Source organism: Melozone crissalis, unplaced genomic scaffold, assembly GCF_028551555.1.
Source record: "Melozone crissalis strain CALT ecotype California unplaced genomic scaffold, PUWL_Pcris_2 ptg000027l_1, whole genome shotgun sequence".
In the NCBI taxonomy this organism is placed as follows: domain Eukaryota; kingdom Metazoa; phylum Chordata; class Aves; order Passeriformes; family Passerellidae; genus Melozone; species Melozone crissalis.
In genome coordinates this window covers 5981952-6000222 of record NW_026535805.1, presented here as the reverse complement: position 1 = coordinate 6000222, position 18271 = coordinate 5981952, and the positions used below count along the sequence as shown (strand labels likewise).

General features: G+C 44.6%; 1 protein-coding gene across 6 annotated transcripts in view; it reads left to right on the top strand.

The window, feature by feature from the left end:
* The first annotated feature begins 1239 nt into the window (after nt 1-1239).
* TRERF1 (transcriptional regulating factor 1) overlaps nt 1240-18271 on the top strand; it is a 99046-nt gene continuing 82014 nt past the window's right edge. For 4 of the 6 annotated variants that reach the window (XM_054279960.1, XM_054279958.1, XM_054279959.1 and 1 more), the window contains exons 1-2: nt 1756-1821; nt 2584-2729. The gene's annotated coding sequence lies outside the window, so the exon portion shown is untranslated. Of the gene's footprint in view, nt 1513-1755; nt 1822-2583; nt 2730-18271 lie in introns of those variants that run through there. The other 2 variants (XM_054279956.1, XM_054279957.1) reach the window with 2 other exon arrangements.

Sequence of the window (18271 nt, the reverse complement as noted above, 5' to 3'; positions counted from 1 at the left end):
CTCACATTTGTGCATAGTTCAAAGAAATTTAATAACCAAGGAGTGATATCATACTTTTTCACTCTTGCTATAATCTACACTGTAAATCAAAACAATTTCATAAAAGGTTAAATTATTAAGAACAGTGGGCCAATGGAAGTGTCTTGCAACCAGGAAACCAGGATGACCATAAATGAGGCTGCTGGTAACCATTATAATGTAAGGCTGAATCACAAATGCTAACACCAAAGACCTTTTTCTGTTCCAGTTATAACCCTTGAGAGTTTTATCTGTTGGGGTTTTTTTCCCTCTTTGAAGGCAGAAGTAGGCCTATAACCATCCCCGTTTCAGTTTCTCTCTTCCCAGCTACGGTTTCTTACAGTCTGTCATTGTCCGTGAGCTTAAACAGAGCACTGCATAAGCTGTATGCATCACATATCTGTCCCCAAGATGTAAAATCCTTCCCTGCGAGGGAACATTTTGCTGCAATCTAATGCAAATGCCGAGCCCAAGGGAAGAAGGACCGATGAGGTATTTCACCAAAATGTTTCTGCAGACTTTAAAAAAAAAAAATCATTTAGGACGACCAATGGAAAAGATCAGTGACCACAGGAGCAAGTTCCTACATTGCTCGCTGTATTAGAGAATTAACTTCTAAATTAACCCAAAGCGCAGGAGCCGCCCTGGAGCCGGGAGGCGGCCCCGGCAGCGCAGCAGCCCTTCCCCGCTCAGGGCAGGAGAGCTCCCGGGTGAGAGCGAGCCCGCCTTTGCCGCGGCCACTTTCCCCCTCCGGCGCCCCGGGGCTGGGGGAGGCCGGGCCAGAGCGCCCGCAGCCCCCGGCCCCGACGCGGCTGCCCCGCTCCGGACGGCACCGCGGCGCCGGGGGAGCGCCCCTGCATCGCAGCCCCTCGGCGCGGGACCCCCTCGGCCCCAGGGCTGCCGCGGTGTCGTCCCCCGGCGCCGCCGCCCGGGCGGGAGCGGGAGCGGTGCCCGGCCCCGGCGCCCTGCGGCATGCGGCGGGATCCCGCGGCAGCCCCTCGCCCGCACCCCGCCGACCCGGCGGGAGCCGCTGACAGGTCGCCGCCAGTGGCCCCGGCACCTGCGCTGCGCTCACCGCCCTGAGAGGAGGGGCTGCCGGCCAGACCGCGGCGCGGCGCGGCGGAGCGGGAGGGAGGGAGAGAGGGAGAGAGGCGGCGGCGGCGGCGCACGGCCGGCGGCGGGCGGGCCCCCGGGGGCGGCGGGCGCCCCTCGCCCCGCCGCGGGGCCGGGCGGCCGCGGCGCCACCGACACCTTACTTCCTGCTTCGCTACCCGGGGCCAGACCCATCGCGGCGGAGGGATCCCGCCGCCTCCCGCAGCCTCCTCCCCCTCCTGCTTCTGCTTTTCCCGGCTCCCTGCTGCAAGGAAATTATTTGACAGCGATTTGCTGACACCGGGGATTTTTTTCTTTTTTTTTTTCTTTTTTTTTTTTTTTTTCTTTCTTTTTTGCATCACGGACTCGGCAGCTCGGCGGGCGGGGGAGGCCGTGCCGGAGGTAAGTGCCGGTGCCCGGAGCCTCCCCCGGCGCGGGGCCCCCGCCCCGCGCCGCTCCATGTGCCGCCGCCGCCGGGGTGGGTGCCGGGCAGCGGGGCCGCGCCGGGCCGGGCCGGGGGAGTGCGTTTCCTGGCGGAGCGATATTTGTTTACAGGATGGGCGCCGTACTGTAAGTGAAGTAGGACCGAGCCCGGGGCAGCTCCGTAATAAATTAATATCGCGATCTGCTCCCGCCTCGCCGACACCGCCACGAGCCCCGCGCCCGCCCCCCTCCCCCGCCCGCCTGCACTTGTTGCAGACTTCGCGCCAGGTAGGGGCAACGCTTCGCAAGTTTCGTTTTTGCAGAGCCGGGGCTGCCCTGGAAGGAGAGGAGGGAAATAAAAAAAAAGGGGGGGGTGGGGGAGGAGGGAGAAAAAAAGTTTGCAGCTCGCAGTTGACTTTCGGTCTGCAGCGCCGAGGCCCTGCCGGCTGCCGCCGCCTCCTGCCCGTCCGGGCGCGGGCGGGCGGGGGGCGCTGCCCGGTACCTGCCCGGGCCGGGCGGGCGGCGGGGCCGGCGCGGGGCGCCCCCGCCGCGGCGCTGCTGCGAGTCCCGGGCGCCGCCGCGCCGTGCCGGGAGCAGAGGCGGGGAAGGGCGGCTCGGCGGGGCTCGCCGCGGAAGTTCCCCGAGCCGCGCTGCCCCTCACGGCCCCTGACACGAGTGGGCGACCCACGCGCCTCTCCCCCCGTCCTTCGTCCCGCAGCGCGCTCGGCGCCCTCTCGTTATCAGTGCTGGGAGCCGAGCGGTCCCGGGGCTCGGCTGTGGAGCCCTTCCCGGGCGGCACCGCGTGGGGCGAGCTCGTTTCGGAGGAATGGGGATTTCTCCCTCCATTCCTGCGGGAGAGGAGCGCGCGGCGGGCTGGGCGCTGGCGGGCCGCTCCGGCTTTCTGGCCCGTCAAAATTACGGGGTGGTAAGGAACAAAAACTCTTAGCCAGGTGTTTAAATACCGGAGAGGCGATTTGCAAGTGAAATTAATCGGCAGTTAACCAGTTAATAAATGGATAATGCCTATTCATCCTTCTGCTGACTTTACAGAGTGGTTTTCACGTCTGCCTGTCAACTAACCAGGCTTGACTGATCGAGATGTAAACCTAGCCGCGTTATTGCCTTCATCCAGTAAAGTCTGACCTGCACTTGCTGTCCTTGTGCATCAGTGCTGGTCGTCATTCAGATAGTTACAGGTGAGGTTCATACATTCTTACAGACTGACATGATGGCAGCAAAATACATAGGATGACCCATAGCTTAAATATTTATGGAAAATATTGTGTATAACTAACTGCATGATTAATGTTTTAAGCATGTAATCACTGAGGGGGGAGTTTTATGCCGTTGGTAGGTACAATTTTACTGTGGATATGGGAAGAGGAGAGAATTCACCTGGCAGGATTGGCCTGGCTGCTCAGCAGGGCCGCTCTGCTTTCTGTACCCATCCTGCTTGGGCCTCTGGCCCGCAGAGCTGCCCTGGGGACCAGGGATTTGTCTGCTGCCCTCACTCAGGGTATAGTGTCACGATGAAGTGACCCATGGTTACAGTGCCAGCGTGTGCATGAGTTATTCTTGCATGCGGTACATGCAGCTGATTGCTGTCATCGCTTATCTGCTTTGTGGTCTTGGACATTCAGTTGGATCAGAATGGAACTGTTGCATTAATAAGGTGCATCTATCTAGAAATAACCCATTTCGCTTCATTGCCCACTGAAGTGTCAGAATTTAATATGCCCTGGTTGGTACCTTATCTTTTTTCTAAGTGTTGTCCAAGGCACATATAACAATAGAAGGGCTGCTGCGTGCGTGCTCTATGCATGCATACTATGCAGCTTTGCATAAAACAAATAGACTTTTCCCTAGAATTTAGATAAGTGATTTTTCTTATGAAGAAAATGTGTTGTGTGCATTTTTCTTGCTTCTGTAGAGGATACTCTGATAATCTTTGAAAAAATTAAAGGTTTAAGTATAGCCTACTCAAAAAGTTTTGGCGCAAATGAACACTCTAGAACAATCTGTTCTACCATTGATTAGCAGCTTGTGTTTCTGAAGTTGGAGACCTCAGTGAGGACCTGAGCAGCACTGTGGTGTGGTGGTCAAACCTGTGTATCTTGAAAAGCCAAAAAAACTCAGATACAGGTAAAGCACTTCTCTGTGAAACTTGGCCTGAGTGCGAGCTGGAGGACTGGCCTTCTGGTGATAGGATAACACTGGAGCTCAATCACAGTGTCTGTGTATGTCCTGCTGTTGGCATCCCTCCCTGGGGAAGAGGGATGAGGCCACAGGTAGCTAGGCAGGCATCCTGCCTCCAGTGTTTAGTATCAGGGGCCAACATGAGCATAAATAAACCACAGCATGACTAACCTCTCTACCTAACATTGACTCATGATGTATTTCGATAGACTGAAAAAGTCTCCATGCCTAGGCCATTTCATTTTCTCAACCTGTATGTTACTGATGATGACCTGCCTATTGAGAATCCTCCAGTATTCATTTAAGACCATAAAGCAATCCTTGTTTTAGTTTTTTTTTTGCCTCTGGGTAGTGCATAACTAGCCTAGATAGAAAAAAGGAATTCCTAGATTTTAAATGCAAAACTCTGTTGCTTCTCTTCTTCTGGCCATTTTAATTCTTGAAGTGATACAGTGCGGCTTGCTATTAAGAATTGGGCTCATTACTTGGCCTCTGGCAGGGAGGGTGAGAAGAGTATAAGAGCAGTTCTGTAAAGTACTGTTTCCTAAAACAGTAAGTTAATATTTTGCTGTGAATATTTTCATCTTTTTTTTGTTGTTGTTTGTTCTAATCAAGTGGGGGGATATGTCACCTAAAAACTTTCTCAGCCAAGTGTTTGAGAAGGCCCTTTTCTCCCTTTGCCAATACTGGAATGGGACAGTGTAAAAAAGAAGGGCCCTGCGTTGCACCTCCTTAGTATGTGTCACAATAACTGTGAGATAAGGCAGTTTCATTTCAGCTTCCTTAGAAATATGTATTTGTTTTTTTGGTTTTAAAAAAAAACAAGCAGCGTTTGACAAACACAAAATAATGGTTGGTGTGGAAACAATTTGTTTCCTCCCCTTGCATTCTTTTGAGAGCTGAATGGTTCCAATAAAAAATTATCATCAGAATTACAATTTTTCCTGTCCCTGAAATTAGCCGATTCTTTTGCCTGCCATCTACCTGAGAGTAGTAGGCAAAAGCATCTTCAAGTGCACATGTGAATTCTGCCTGGAGTAGCTGCCACACTCGTGGTTATTTAGGTAAGGTGAGGAGCACAAGTGACTTGCATGGCACTGCTTACTAGGGTAGAGTCACCGTGTGTGTAAGTGGGGAGGGACTGGGGGGCTGCATTCAGAACTAAAGAAAAAGGAGGGCAGCAAATTCCTTACTCTTTGCTGTATGTGAAGTTACTAAACCTCTTCTTAACTTGTCCATCTCTGAGAAACCTATTACTGTAATCAGTTGCAGGGCTGTGAGGGGAAATCGGGCCTTCTAAGATAAAGACTAAAATAGCACATTCAAATATATTTTAAGAAAGGCGACTCTTCCTTCAAAGAGTAGTCTGAACCTGGTTCAAAGAACAGTAGCAACAATTTTATTGGGTTGTTTTTGTCTTTAACAACTCTTTGCTTGAAACCAAGCAGATTTAAGAGATTCACTGAAATTACTTTTGAGCAGCATGCGTTTAGGCACTAAGTTAACTTATGGAGCTTGTGGGAGTGTCTCCTGTTCGATCTGAAATGCACCATCCTCTCCTTGCTGCTGCCACTGTATGTCCAGGCTGGCCAGGAGGACAAAGTGAGTGACACAGTCTGCCAGCAGCTCATACTGACACTGGTTCTTGTTGGATGTTGGTTTCTGTGGGCAGAAGGAATAGTGTTTTGATAGCAGTTTCTTTTCTCTCTTTCTCACTTGCCTGTGTCATTCCGTGATAGTGGGGATGTGGGCTCACCTGGACCTGCTCAAAACAGCAGCAGAAAAAAACCCCAAACCATTGATTTGTGTGGGGAAAAACTGGAAAATGTGCTCAGACTACAACCTGCTGCCACAGAAACTTGAAGGAAAATACATAATTTATGTTACTTTCTTCTTGAGAGGATAATGGTTTGGGGAACCCAGGACATGCTCTTAAATATATGCCCTATTACTGTGTAATAGTGTGTGATTTTTTTTTTTTTTAACTCCTTGCATTAGAGTGGGGGTGTTGCAGGGTTTTGGAGTAGTCCTGGAGCGTTAGGTATATTTTGAGGTTCTGAGTGAAATGAGTCTTGTGGTTTCAGCTTACTCTGTAACAAAGAGTAATGTGTCGCACTCAAACAGCCCACCTAAGTTTTCATAATTGACTGATGATTTGCTCTGGAAAGACCCAAAATCCTGATATGAGGCAGAGTCAAAAGGTAGTTGATTTTTTAAAAAAATTCATTTTAGTTTGTCATTATCCAGTTTACAGTTTAAATTTTGTTAAGACTTTCAGACAAATTGCTTCTCTTTGGCTTCCCATCCCCTGCTCTGGTGGGCTCTTGTCACTTCCCAGGCACACGGGGACAAGTCCCAAGTGTCCACACCCCACCAATGTCTAAAGCAGCCATCCTGGGTCTTGTCACAAATTTTCTCCTGTCTGTTTAGTTCAGCAAGAAAATGGTTTCTGTCTTTCCCCTCCCTCCCCTCATCAACTGCTCATGGTAAGATTTTTTATAGAACCCGCATTGTGATATGTCCTTGAAGTGCAGAGCTGCAAGGTTTTGTTTTCATTTGCCATTTTTTTTCTCTTCATGTTTAAAGTTCATTGCAGCTATAGCAAAACAAGATTGTTGTAGATGGTCTTTTTTGATTCCTCCCCCCCCCCCCACTCTCTCTGTGTCAAAAATCTCATGTTCAGTAAAAAGCAAAAACTCAGATTTAGGTACTAAAACTTACTCCAGCTAACCCTGGAGTGTAAAGACTGCAAAAATAGAGATTGGGAAGGATTGCCCCAGCAAAGCAGGTAGGTGTAAGTTAAATGTTAAATTATCAGCACCTCCTTTTTAAAGGATCCCTGATGGTGAGGTTTTTGTTCACACCATCTGGCTAGAACAAGGCTTACCAGGACTCTTAAAGGACAGGGGCCATTTGAGGTGCAGAATTTATATCAGGTACTTTCTTTTTAAGTGAATGTCAAATCCTAAATAATTTCAGCATCAGACTGTGCAAAAAAAGTACCCAACACTGCAAAGCAAGTTTAAAACTTGAGAATGACTGAAATACTCTGTCTTAAAAAAAAGTAATTTTTGTCTTTGTTCTCCACTCCGTCCTCTCTTCTTCTCATCTTTTCCCCCACCCCCCAATTTTCATTGATGGGGAAGTTTCATTTCCTTTATTTATATATTTTTAGTGTATGTGTGTTTGGGGGGGCATGAGGGTGGATAGGAAGGAAGTCTGTGTTCTAGTTTTTATATTTAAAAATAAAAAATAGCTAATGCTGGTGTGTTTAGAAATGACTTTAAATACATTTTCCCCAGTAAACCAAAAATTCTGCTGGTGAATAGTGAATATTATTGGGGCATTGAGGGGTTTCGCAACACTTCTGTGTGGGTGAGGGTCCTGTCTGACTTCCAGCTGTACTAGCAGGAAAGTGTTTTTCCCAGTACTGTCATGTTTCACATGCCAAATCAGAACTAGAAGTGCATTTTCCTGGAAGGATCTCTATTTACACTTGGAGGGTTATGCCAATTACAGCTACATTAGGCTTTTTTAAAAACTTTTAATTCCACACTTGACCTACATAGTAACTTCTTTCATTTTCTTAAACAGCACCCACTACAATCCTGGAATGTCAGTAAGGTAAACCTGCTGTCCTGTGGCTCTGATGTGTATGGGTCCTCTTGCAAGGATCTGATCTTAAGTGGGTCCTCGTGAAATCAATGCTGCCAGAGCTTTGCATAACTTCAAATAGCCCTCTGTTCTCCAGGCAGAATTGAATACAGTTTATTGGGGAGCAGGAAATGCGTTATGAAGTATGTTGTTCATATGTAATAATATTTTTTCCTCAAAAGAGATCTCATGTACTTTAATGCTGAATACAATTTTTAAGTACTGCAGGTTAGGAAGTACTGCATTGCAAATCTGTGAAAGTTTGGAGACATAAGATGAGGTGATTTTAATACACATTTTGATCAGAGACTAAAAGTTATTTACTCTTTTGGACAGTGCGGCAGTTCATGAAGAAGGAGGTGGTAGATGGGGTTTCTTTGGCAAGTGCCTGTAGGTGCTGGGTGTTTTTGCAGGAGTGCAGCTGCAGTGCTGCCTCCTGAACTTGTACCACCAGTGCTTCATTCTGCTGCTACCTTGCTGTATCTTTCCACTGCCGGAGAAGATGTCCGAGTGGAAGATCTTGTTTGTACTAGAGAAAGACAACTGTGACTGGTAAATAGGGCTGTTGCTATTTTGTAAGCAGATTTGCTACCTATTGTCTCTTTTTGTGATGTTAAAATTAGCATTGTTAGCAACAGTAGCAGTATATTAAATAAAATAATGGATGCTGATCAGACTTCACCTGGTTCACAAGTAGGAATACTTGGAAGACCCTGCATAGCTAAACAGAGCTTTCTTTTCCCTAAAATGTAGGCTGCCAAAGCCCTGAAATATGTAGGATATTGACTTAAAGTTTTGTAAACATCATCTCAATTGCTTCTTTTTTTGTCTGCCTCTTTTATATTTTGTTTTATCGTGAGCGTGGAAGCTGGGCTTACCTTGCAGAGAGATGGTGGTGTTTGAGTTGGCCCCTTGCTGCTTTCAGCAAGGAGAGGGCTGCACGTTGCACTCTTTTGGGAGGCTGAAAGCATCTTCAATGACTCCCAGGCCACAGTGGGCCTTGAAATAGCCCTGAGCTCTGTGGCCATTACCAAAGCTGAGCTGGAGCCTGTAGTCACCTGAACTACAAGTACACACCACGTATGGCTCGGTGCTGAGCACAGGAGTTTTGTTGCTGCTTGTGCCCCTAGAATATTTGGAAGGAAATGTGTGGAAGCAGTTCAGATGTTAACTCACTGGCATGATTTTGGGGGTTTCTTGGTTACCTTTCAAAAGCTTATATTTAGTGTTGCAGAGGAACCCTTATGTATCTTGGTGAAACAGCAGAAATGCTTCATGTTCAGCCACACTGAGTGGTGCAGCTTTGCAAGAGATCTAATGCTTTGGCCTGCCACGCAGTTCAAATTCAAGCAAAGGTCTCCCATGTGGTTGCTTGCATGGGTCCTCCTATCTCTGTTTTGTATCTGCAATTTTGGTGTATGCTTCCAGAATGATTTTTTTATTCATTTCCAATCATTCTTCAAAGATAACTGGCAAAAAGCATCAGGCTGGTTGTGATTTTACAGCAGTAGAAGGTAGACAACTTTGATCTTGTTAAATTAATTTTCTTCATGTGTGGGCTGAGTGTGTAGTGAGCTGATTTAGTTTTTATTGATCACTGTAAAAACGTGAATTCAGCATCAGAGCAATGATAATAAGTACTTGCAGTGATATTCTAATGAGTTTCTGGCAAAAATAAGGCGGAAAACCATCTCATAGACTGACGTGCTTTACTGGTGAGATGCTGAACCAGGATACATTATTTGAAAGGGTTGAGTAAAGCTGTTTGAAGTTCTAACTCTCTCTGGCAACACACTTGCCACGAGCAGGAGCATGCCAAACGAGGCAAGATGCAGTCTTTTCATGGAGGCATTTGAGTGTCAGAAATTACATTCTTGCCTCTCTCTGGAAGGGCTTTCACCCCTCTGATCACGCCAAGGTAAGACAGGTTGTAGGAACCAAGTGTCTGCTTTGTTAGAAGGTGTCTCTGAGCACAAGCAGTGAAGCACTGATGACCTTTCCGTGCCCATCCTCAGGAATGCCCTGCAGACCATCGCCGTGTGTTCCAGCAGGTCTGCATGGCAAAGCATCAGGTACGGAGTGGGGGAGAGGTTTCTAAATTAGCAGGCAATTTATGTCTGGAGAAGTGAGATTCATATCCATAACTACGTTAAACACATATTTCTGAATATGGCAGGGGCATATCTCCATTTAAGGTGGCAGTAATTCCTCTTAGCCAAAATATTTGCAGAAGTATGGGCAGGCAAGTTCTCTCTCATTCTTCAATTGATGCTGTGTTTCCAAGACTCAAAGAGGTTTCTCAGTTGTGATAGTGAACAGTGATTCTCTGTATTTTTTTGGTCAGTTAAGCTTGTTTTATGCTGTCAGAGTTCAGCAAATTGGTATGTGAGCATGGATCACAATGAAAAAGTAGTTTGATAACATTAGAAAGTGAGAGGCAAATTTTTTTTAAAGTGAGGAAAAGGTTTTTTTAGGACTGAAATTTTGTAAGAGATGGTTTATAATTAATTTTAATACATTTCTAAAGTTGCTGCTATTATAATGAAAGAGCATGAATAAGAGAATATGCCTTGCAGGTAAAATGAAAAAAGATTTCACCGTTTATACACTTGAAAACCAAAGATGCATTGCAGAGGATGAATTTTACTGCTTCTACATTGCTTGTAGTAAAAAGTTGGTCTTTGAAGTTGAAAACAGCTTTAGATTTAAAGAAATAATACACCTGAAAAGGGAGGTTCACAGAAAAAAGACATTGGATTAAGTACTGTTTTGTTAATGAAAAGAATGTAAGTTAAGCCAAATGTGGTTGCCTACATAGTAAGGTACTGCTTAACATGAGTGGGAATGATAAAATAAAGTCTTAGCAGACTTTTATTTCAACGATTTCCAACTTTCAGAAGTTTTAATCTGGACGTTGCATGCACATACATAAACGATAGACCAATACCACAGAATAATTAATTTTTGAAAGGAGCTGTACTTTGATGCTGAGAGTCTGTCAGCATACAATCCCTGGGCTAACTGCTTGATCGTTAGTTAAAGTAGAGGTTCATTAAAATAACATGGGCTCATTTGGTTTTAAAGGCCCCCTCTCAGCCAATAGGCGATGGTCCAAAACGAGTAAGGTTGCAGTGCAGACATTACAGGGCAATGGCACATAGATTGCTACATAAAGCTGCCTGATGGGAAGGCTTCTGTCAGATTGTATGCTCAGTATTGGACTAGATTTTTCAATTTTTACTCATCTGTAGCAGTGCCTGTTCTTGTTATAGTTGGTTGGACTACCTGTGTGACTGTTTGAAATAAGGTGCAAGATTGGGTCTGAGTATGACTGACTGCAGCTCCTTGTTGCATTTATTTTACTCTGTAATAAAATTGTATTCTCTAGTTGAAGTATCATAATTACAAAGTGGATGATGGCCTTCAGTTATGTAAGGGAAATCCTTACATTTAAGCCCCACGCTATCCTTTGCATAAACAGCTCTTTTTCTTTTCTTTTTTTTTTTTTTTTCAGGTAAAACTTTTGCTTTCAGGTTATTTCTGGAAAATCCATACTGCTAATTATGTAAATTGCAAGAAACTAAGAAAGAGAACAAAAGAGTGGGGCATCTTATTTTAGGCTTGAGCAAAAGCAAAGTCATACGTGGCCATTACAGCTATCTAGAATATTTACCTGCATTGTTCTGCTGCTGCTTTTGTTACCAGTAAAACTCAAACTGGGCATTTCTCGCAGGCTTTGTACATTAGATTGCCAAATGTGGGAACTGGGAAGTTTTTCCCGTAGCAGGGTCAGCTTGTGCCCCCTGGAGAGTCCCTCCCTGCAGGGCTCCTTCCTTGCATACACAGAAGTTTCTTGCTGAAAGCAAATGTAGGGCTTTCTGGTTTTGGTGTGTTTGTTTTTATGCTGTTGTAGGCAAGCGTGCGTTTTCTTAGGGCACTCCTCTACAAGAGCAGCAAGTTTTCGTACCTGCACCTTTTGCCTGTTCAGGCAGTAAGAAGCTGTCCTTGAATGGAGGAAAGGCAGATTTCACACCTGCCTGCCGATCAGAGAGAGAAGAGAATGGAAGAGGTGCAGTTTGAGTGAATGAACAAACTTTCAGGCTGACTCAGTGATACACGTACAGGGTACGCCGTAAGGATTAGTCACCAATTTACAGTAAATCTCTGTGCTGCTTGCTGGGGATGCGTCTCTATGGAGCTGCACTCAGCAAGCCTTGTAGACTGAGAATGCAGGTAAATGTTATTTCCACAGTATTTTCCCAGTGAGCGACAACAACAAAACGCAGTGAAACTCAAAGGCTTGTAAATTACTGAGCTAAAGGCAAAAAAAATCTTTTGGCTATCTCATGGTGCTGCTATCTTCATCTGTGAAACTGGTAGGAAAATGAATAAATTATGCAACGACCTCTTTTTTACTATTTAGAAACCTGTGCTTACATGTTATTAGTACTGTTCTACCCTGTTCTGTGCGGGTTGGTTTTATCTCGGGTTGTTTTTCTTTCAGTAGGTAGGTTTCAAGCTGCATTTGTGTAAAACACCAATTTAGTGTATGGCAACAGAATAACAATTACAGGGAAGGATATTCATCTGTTGAAAACACTATTTTCATTTGCCAAACAGAAATTTCAGGAAAATTACCCTCCAGGTTGAATTTTCTTATAAATGTTCTCAAGTTCTGAAATTATTTACTGGCAGAATAGGTAAGCACAGCACTTACAGCAGAGTTCCTGTTAAGAAGTTACTTCTTTGAGGGGAAAAAGTGGGGGGTTTAATTTGAAGGAAGTTATTATTTTTAAAAAATGGTAAAATTTTTCTGCAGCATTTTCTAGGTTACCCAAATTTACCCAAGGTTTTTTTGTACTTTCAGATTGTTCTTTCAGCAGTTTCTTCTGTTTGACTGAAGTTTTTTGTTTGTTTGTTTTTCTCTTTTTTTTGGTTAATTTAGTTGAGCATCTTTCATAATTCTAAGATGCCCTTTCTTTCTGATCTTCTGACCTGTTTTGCTTGGCTTGTTTAATCTGTCCTTAGAGAATAGTTAATTTTGGCCATAATCGGACCAAAAAATCCTTTACAGCTGTTAGAGCAAGATTTTTTTTTCCTTATTCTTTGTTTAAAATTACTTCCTCCAAAATAAAGAAAAAGCCCAAACCAAAGATCTTGTTGAAGAGTGAGAACCAGACTGTGCTGGCACTGCTGGGTGGGACGGTGCTGAGGGTGCGTGCCTGTACAAGTGGTTTGGCTCACTGCTCTCCCGGTGAGCTGATCCTGTCGAAGGCTTCGAGTCTTCTGAAGAGCAGCAGTGAAGGCTGAAAGCATTATTAAGTTTTGGGGTTATCTCACACTGTTTATTTGAAATGGAAGCCAAGCAGTTTACATATCTCTGTATCTTGGATCTGAAAAAAAAAAGTTTGTTTTTTTTTTTTTCACTAGCCTATGTGTGGAAATGACATCACAGCTTACATCAGCCATGCTAAATTCAGAGGTTTTTTCTCCTCCCTGTTGGGTTATTAACTGAGCATTAGCTCTGTGCTGCAAGTCTTGCTTGGCTAACTGTGGCACATCGATAACTTCATCGTAAATGCTCTGAATTTTGTGCAATGAGGAGAAATGAAGATCTGGTGTAAAGCCTTTTGAAACTGGTGGGAATGTGGCTTGTTTCCTTGCTGTGTGTGCCTCCAGACTGGGTGGCCCCCTAATGCCATGCTGTTCCCAGGATCCCTGCTGCAGCGGAAACATCCAAAGGATGGCACTGTTCCTGTTAGCACTTCTGGTGACCAGGTCAGGAGTTTGCTGTGGCAGATTGTTGGGTAGGTTATGTCCCCATAGCCCTGCAGGCAAAACCTGCCCTTGTGGCACTGAATAAGTTTTGAACTAAAGCTCTTAGGTTGATGATGAATGCCCCATGTGCAAAGCTGAGCTCCATGTCGGGGAGTTGAGAGCTCCTCATCTCCACCAGAAATCTCCAGGTTTTGGAGCTGCTCTTCTGGGGTTGATGTAAGGCTACAGCTGTGACAAAGTGTAAAATGGAGGCATAGGGGTTTCCTGTGAGAGCCTGAGGACCTGGGAGGAGGGAAACAAAAATCAAATTAAAGTTGACATTTTGAAAAGTTGATTGCTGTGGTTTTTAATCATAAAGCAATTTTTAAAGTAAGTCACTTCCCAGAGGAAAAATAAATACATTAAGAAAAGGGAGAAATGTTGAATTTGTGCATTTGAGTGCAGCAGACTGGGTAGCAAGCTAGTGGTGGTACCAGTCTGCACAGAGACAAAAGGACAACCATTGTTCTAACTCTCCTGCTAAATTTCCAGCCATAATGCCCAATGTGTAGAGCATTTTAATTTATCTTTACTAGAATTTTAATTTATCTTTATTGTTTTGGGAGGGCTGAGGCCATGGGGATGGGATTCATCCCAATAAGTTTAAAAAAAACCCGAAAACCACAGCGAAACAAACTCATCTGACACTTCAGTGGATGTGGAGAGATTTCCCTTCTTGTGTGTCTCAGTCAGCCCTCTCTGCCCTGGGAGGAAGGCAAGGAGGCCTTCAGGGACCTCCAGCAGGAAGACTTGTAGGAACAGCTTTGGATTGGGCTCATGGGCTGCGAAAGTTACCGATATCCATTCACACACTTTGTATTTTTTTGCATCTCTTTTTCTGCCCTAGCCAGGAGCGAGGGGATGCAGGGGGAAGGGCTGAGGGATGTGCTGGGAGGGTCTGTGTTGGTGTAACCCCGCGCGTTTGAGCGGTCAGTGCTCAAACGCCACGGAGTGCTGCAATTACTTGTCTCTTTCAGAGCTTGCGAGGAGCACTTCATTGCTGCAGTTACTTGTGTGGCCATATGCTATTTTTTTTTCTTACATATGTTCTCTGATAATTGTCAGTAGCAGGTGCCTGTGAGCCAAGGCGGAGCAGTATTTAAAAATCAGATGCTTAATGGGATTAAAGAATTGTGCGAGTTAAGCACCAGCAAAAGGACCAGGTTGAAAGCATTGGCCTCTGAAGGTTGTGTTCCTCACAGAGCAGCAACATGGTTGATAGCAGTGCCTGTCTTTCAGTTCGACCATCCACTTGTAGACCTTCATGTGACCTTCAGGAAGTAGTCAAGAGGTCTAGTTTTGGGTCTTTATATGTGGTTTAGCTAAATCAGGAAAAACACAAAGTTGCTTCTGAAGTGTGTACCCAGCCCCCAGGAACAGAATTGGATATGTGCTGCATCCCTTCTTGGTGACTTGGGTGGTACAGGACTGGTTGGAGATGTGACATGAAATCTCAAGTCTGGCAGACTCCCACTCTTTGAACCTGCCTTTCCCCCTCTGTTTGCCAGGCATCCCGAGCTGTTCAGGTTGCATAACTGGCTGCTGTTACATTGCACGTTTGTGCTTTGGGTCCCATGGATCATTGCTGTGATAGTAATTGCTGATGTTGCATCTCCTTCCATCATCTGAGAAACAGCCACCAAGAGGAGAGATTTCTACTCACTCTGGACTTGGAATGATTCAGCTGTGTCCACTGAAAATCATTTTGGGGCATTGCATGACCAGAATCTCCCATTATCCATGATATTGCTGTCACATCATCTTCCTATCTCCACAAATAGCTCTCTGAATTACCACTCCTTCTGTGTTTCAGTTGGGGGAACTGGGTGTAACAGATGTCTAGGTGACCAACAAGTCAGAAGTAACATGTATTTCAAAGTGTCAGGAAAGACATAACGCCCCTAACATTCTTTTGTGGGGGGGTTTTGGTTTGGGGTTTTTTCTTCATTTCTGGTAAAGAACTAGTGAAATATAGAGCACATATGGAAATGGCAGACGTTGTTGGGTTTTTGATTTTTTTTTGTTGTCCTTGTTTCTAAAATTAAGCACACAGGAGTTTGTGAGATCTTGCAAAGAATTTAAATCATATTGCACAGTCATGTGTTCAAGGAATCTTTTTAATCTAGTCACATATATAGTGAACGGATCCAGATTTTAAAAAATACATTGCAGTAAGGAAAGGTAAACCAAACAGGATAAAGACAAAAGGCTGCTAAGTATTTTTGACTGTACTTACCTAGTTTAGCTTGCTGCCAGTACTCTGTTTCTTTTTGTTTGGTTGTCCTTCACGTTCTTCCTATGTAAGAAAGAAACCTGTGTATGAGCTGTTCTGTGTATCCCTTGCATAATGTTGGCAACTGAGAATTGAATCACACGACTTAAAAGTAGGTCTGTCTCTGTGTCAGAAAACTAACAGTTTCTCCTTCCTGTGGGTGGACATCCATGCACAGGGGTAGTAAGCTTTTATTCTGCCATGGTGTGTTTCTGTAGTATGTTTCTGAGCTGGATCGTGGGAGGAGGAGTGATCTCACAGCTTGACCACAAGTGCACTTGGCAGTGCTCACAGGGGCAGAGCTGGTTGCAGAATTTGGGTCAGCGGGACAGTATCCTGGTGAAGTGTCTGGCACAGGACCCTCTAGGACCAGCTGGCTCTATTAATTTACCCTAATTCATGCTATATATACAATAGAAAAAAAATTCTTGGGTGTTTTTACTTCTGCATCTGCAGGATGTCGACCTCGGACTACTACGAAACCTTTGAAGTAATTTTGATGGCATGACCTACCCCACTTCAGAGCACGAGCTACTCAAGTCAGACATGCTGAAGTCAAGTTTAGGCTTTGCAACTGAAAGGATATACAGCACATCATCAACTGTACATGATTGTTTTACTTGTTTCTCATGGTGAATTTAATGAGGCAGATACATGTATATACACACATGCACAAGGCAGATCTGAAAGCAGTGAACACAGGCATATATGCATTGTGTTGTAATTGTTTTCTCTTGGGGGTTTTGTTATTGTTGTCCCTTTCACAAACTGTGAACCTGTAATTTTTCGTGTGCTGTTCTTTCGCCCTCTCTCCCAGAGAGGTTCAATCTATCATGTTAAAAGAAATCAATAAAAAGTCTAGAGGTTTATTTATAAAGTAGAGCATAGAGAGAGGGTGCAAAAATTCCATTAAAATGGCAGTTTAGCACTAGCTACATCTCTTTGGGACTTAACTCCAATATTTTAAACTATTAAAATTGTTACAAGAGTGCTTTTAAAGTGCCACAAATCACAGTAAAGCTTTCTAGCTGAAACTTGCCTTTGTATAGTGCACTAGAATTTAGCTTATATATGTTTTTGGAGTGTCTGATGGATGCTGCCCTCAAACACCATTTTAACATCCATTTTGGAGCTTTATTACAGTTAATAATCTTACAGGTTTATCCTCAAGGGGAAATACGTGAATGTAAGAAGTCAGAATTTATTTTCCTTCAGAAATGTGAGTGTATGTATGTCTTTGTGCAGATGCAACTCTGAGCAAATTAATTATTTCTGAGAAGTCTATAGGCTTCTAATGTAATTCATCAGGATTGCCTGGCTTGGCACATGCTGCTTGGTTACAGGAACTTATAAATTCCAGTAGCTGTGGGTTATTTTATGACAAAGCAGTTTTCACCAGTGATGTGATGGTCATCTATTCCATGTTTCTATCCAAAGAAATAAATGTGTCCGTGTGCTCATAAATATGATGCTGGAAAGTTTATGGGATAGTGTCTGTGCTGAACCTCTCAAATATCAGAAGTAGTGTGTCTGAAGTGTAAGCTTTGCCTCCACTCAGCATGTTTTTGAATCTTTTTTAATAGCTCAAGAAGATTGATCTTGAAACTGTTGAGTTTAAAATGCAAATGGCGCTGTAAAGTTTTGTGTTGTATTGTCTTCTGTCCTGGGATAATATTGTTTCTAGTGGAGATGCCCTTTATTTACTTCCAAAAATACCCATTAAAAAATGTTAAACTCTTATTTGGGTCAAAGGTAGGCTTCTCCCTCCCCAGGAGACAGTCCAGGCTGTTGGAGAGTGTGGCTCTTGGTGGGGGCCGTGGGAGCAGACGACATAAATGAACATGGCAGAAGGCAGATGAGAAACTCCACCTCACCACACATTTGTGTGTGGTAAAAATCTGCACCCTGTCACACAGTCATGTCTGTACATACAACTCAATAACCCGGTTCATCATTCCTGCATTGTTCATCAATTTTTGCTTTTCTTAATGATCCACAGCCAGTTCTAGCTTATTTCTTGCTGTTGATAGTGAACATTTTCCTCTTTCCTTGCTATATGGAGTAAAGTAATGATTCCAGCAAGCTTAAAAACAGCAAAGCTATTAACACGGCCCTTTCACTGTTAATTACCATGAAATTTCAGAAGAAGGGCTCTAACCCATGTAGTTTTTGTGTGGTGGAGATGCTAAAGGGAAAGCACTAAACCTTGTCTAAGCACAGACAGCTAAAATCTTTTCTGTAAGGTGCTTCTCAGTGTGGAAAAGGAAAGCCTCTAGTTGTGTTACAGAGCCCTGAGAAGAAGTGATAGTTAGCATCTCTGCTTTTGAAAAAATAAGCAAGTGATGTTAATGAGGATAAAGCAGAACAGCATCATTCAAAAAAATTAGTTTCCTGTGAAGTCTGAAGTCAGCAGCCCACTGAAACTGGGATTGCAGGTGGGGTAGTTAGGTTTGGCCAAATTGTGTTTGCTGCCAGCTAAGGTTGGCATCCCAACTCTGCTTTTCTGTTGGGGGGGCTCCTCCTCCTTCCTCTCCCTCTCCCTGGGCTTGCTCAGGCACATTGGCTCCCTCACCTCTTGGTGCTGGGCAGTGCTGCTGTGCCCAGACCTGCGCCAAGCACTGATGTAAGGAGGGGAGTTTGGTGAGAGGTGTGGGAAGGCAGCACAGCCCAAAGTGTTAATTGCAGCCTTTGGAAGGCATTTGTGAGGTCGGGGTGCTGCAGCAGTGTGGAGGCTGCCTGAGATCATTTAGGAAGTATGATGTCCTTGAAGAGAAATGCGGTTCTCCTCTCAGTGTGCCA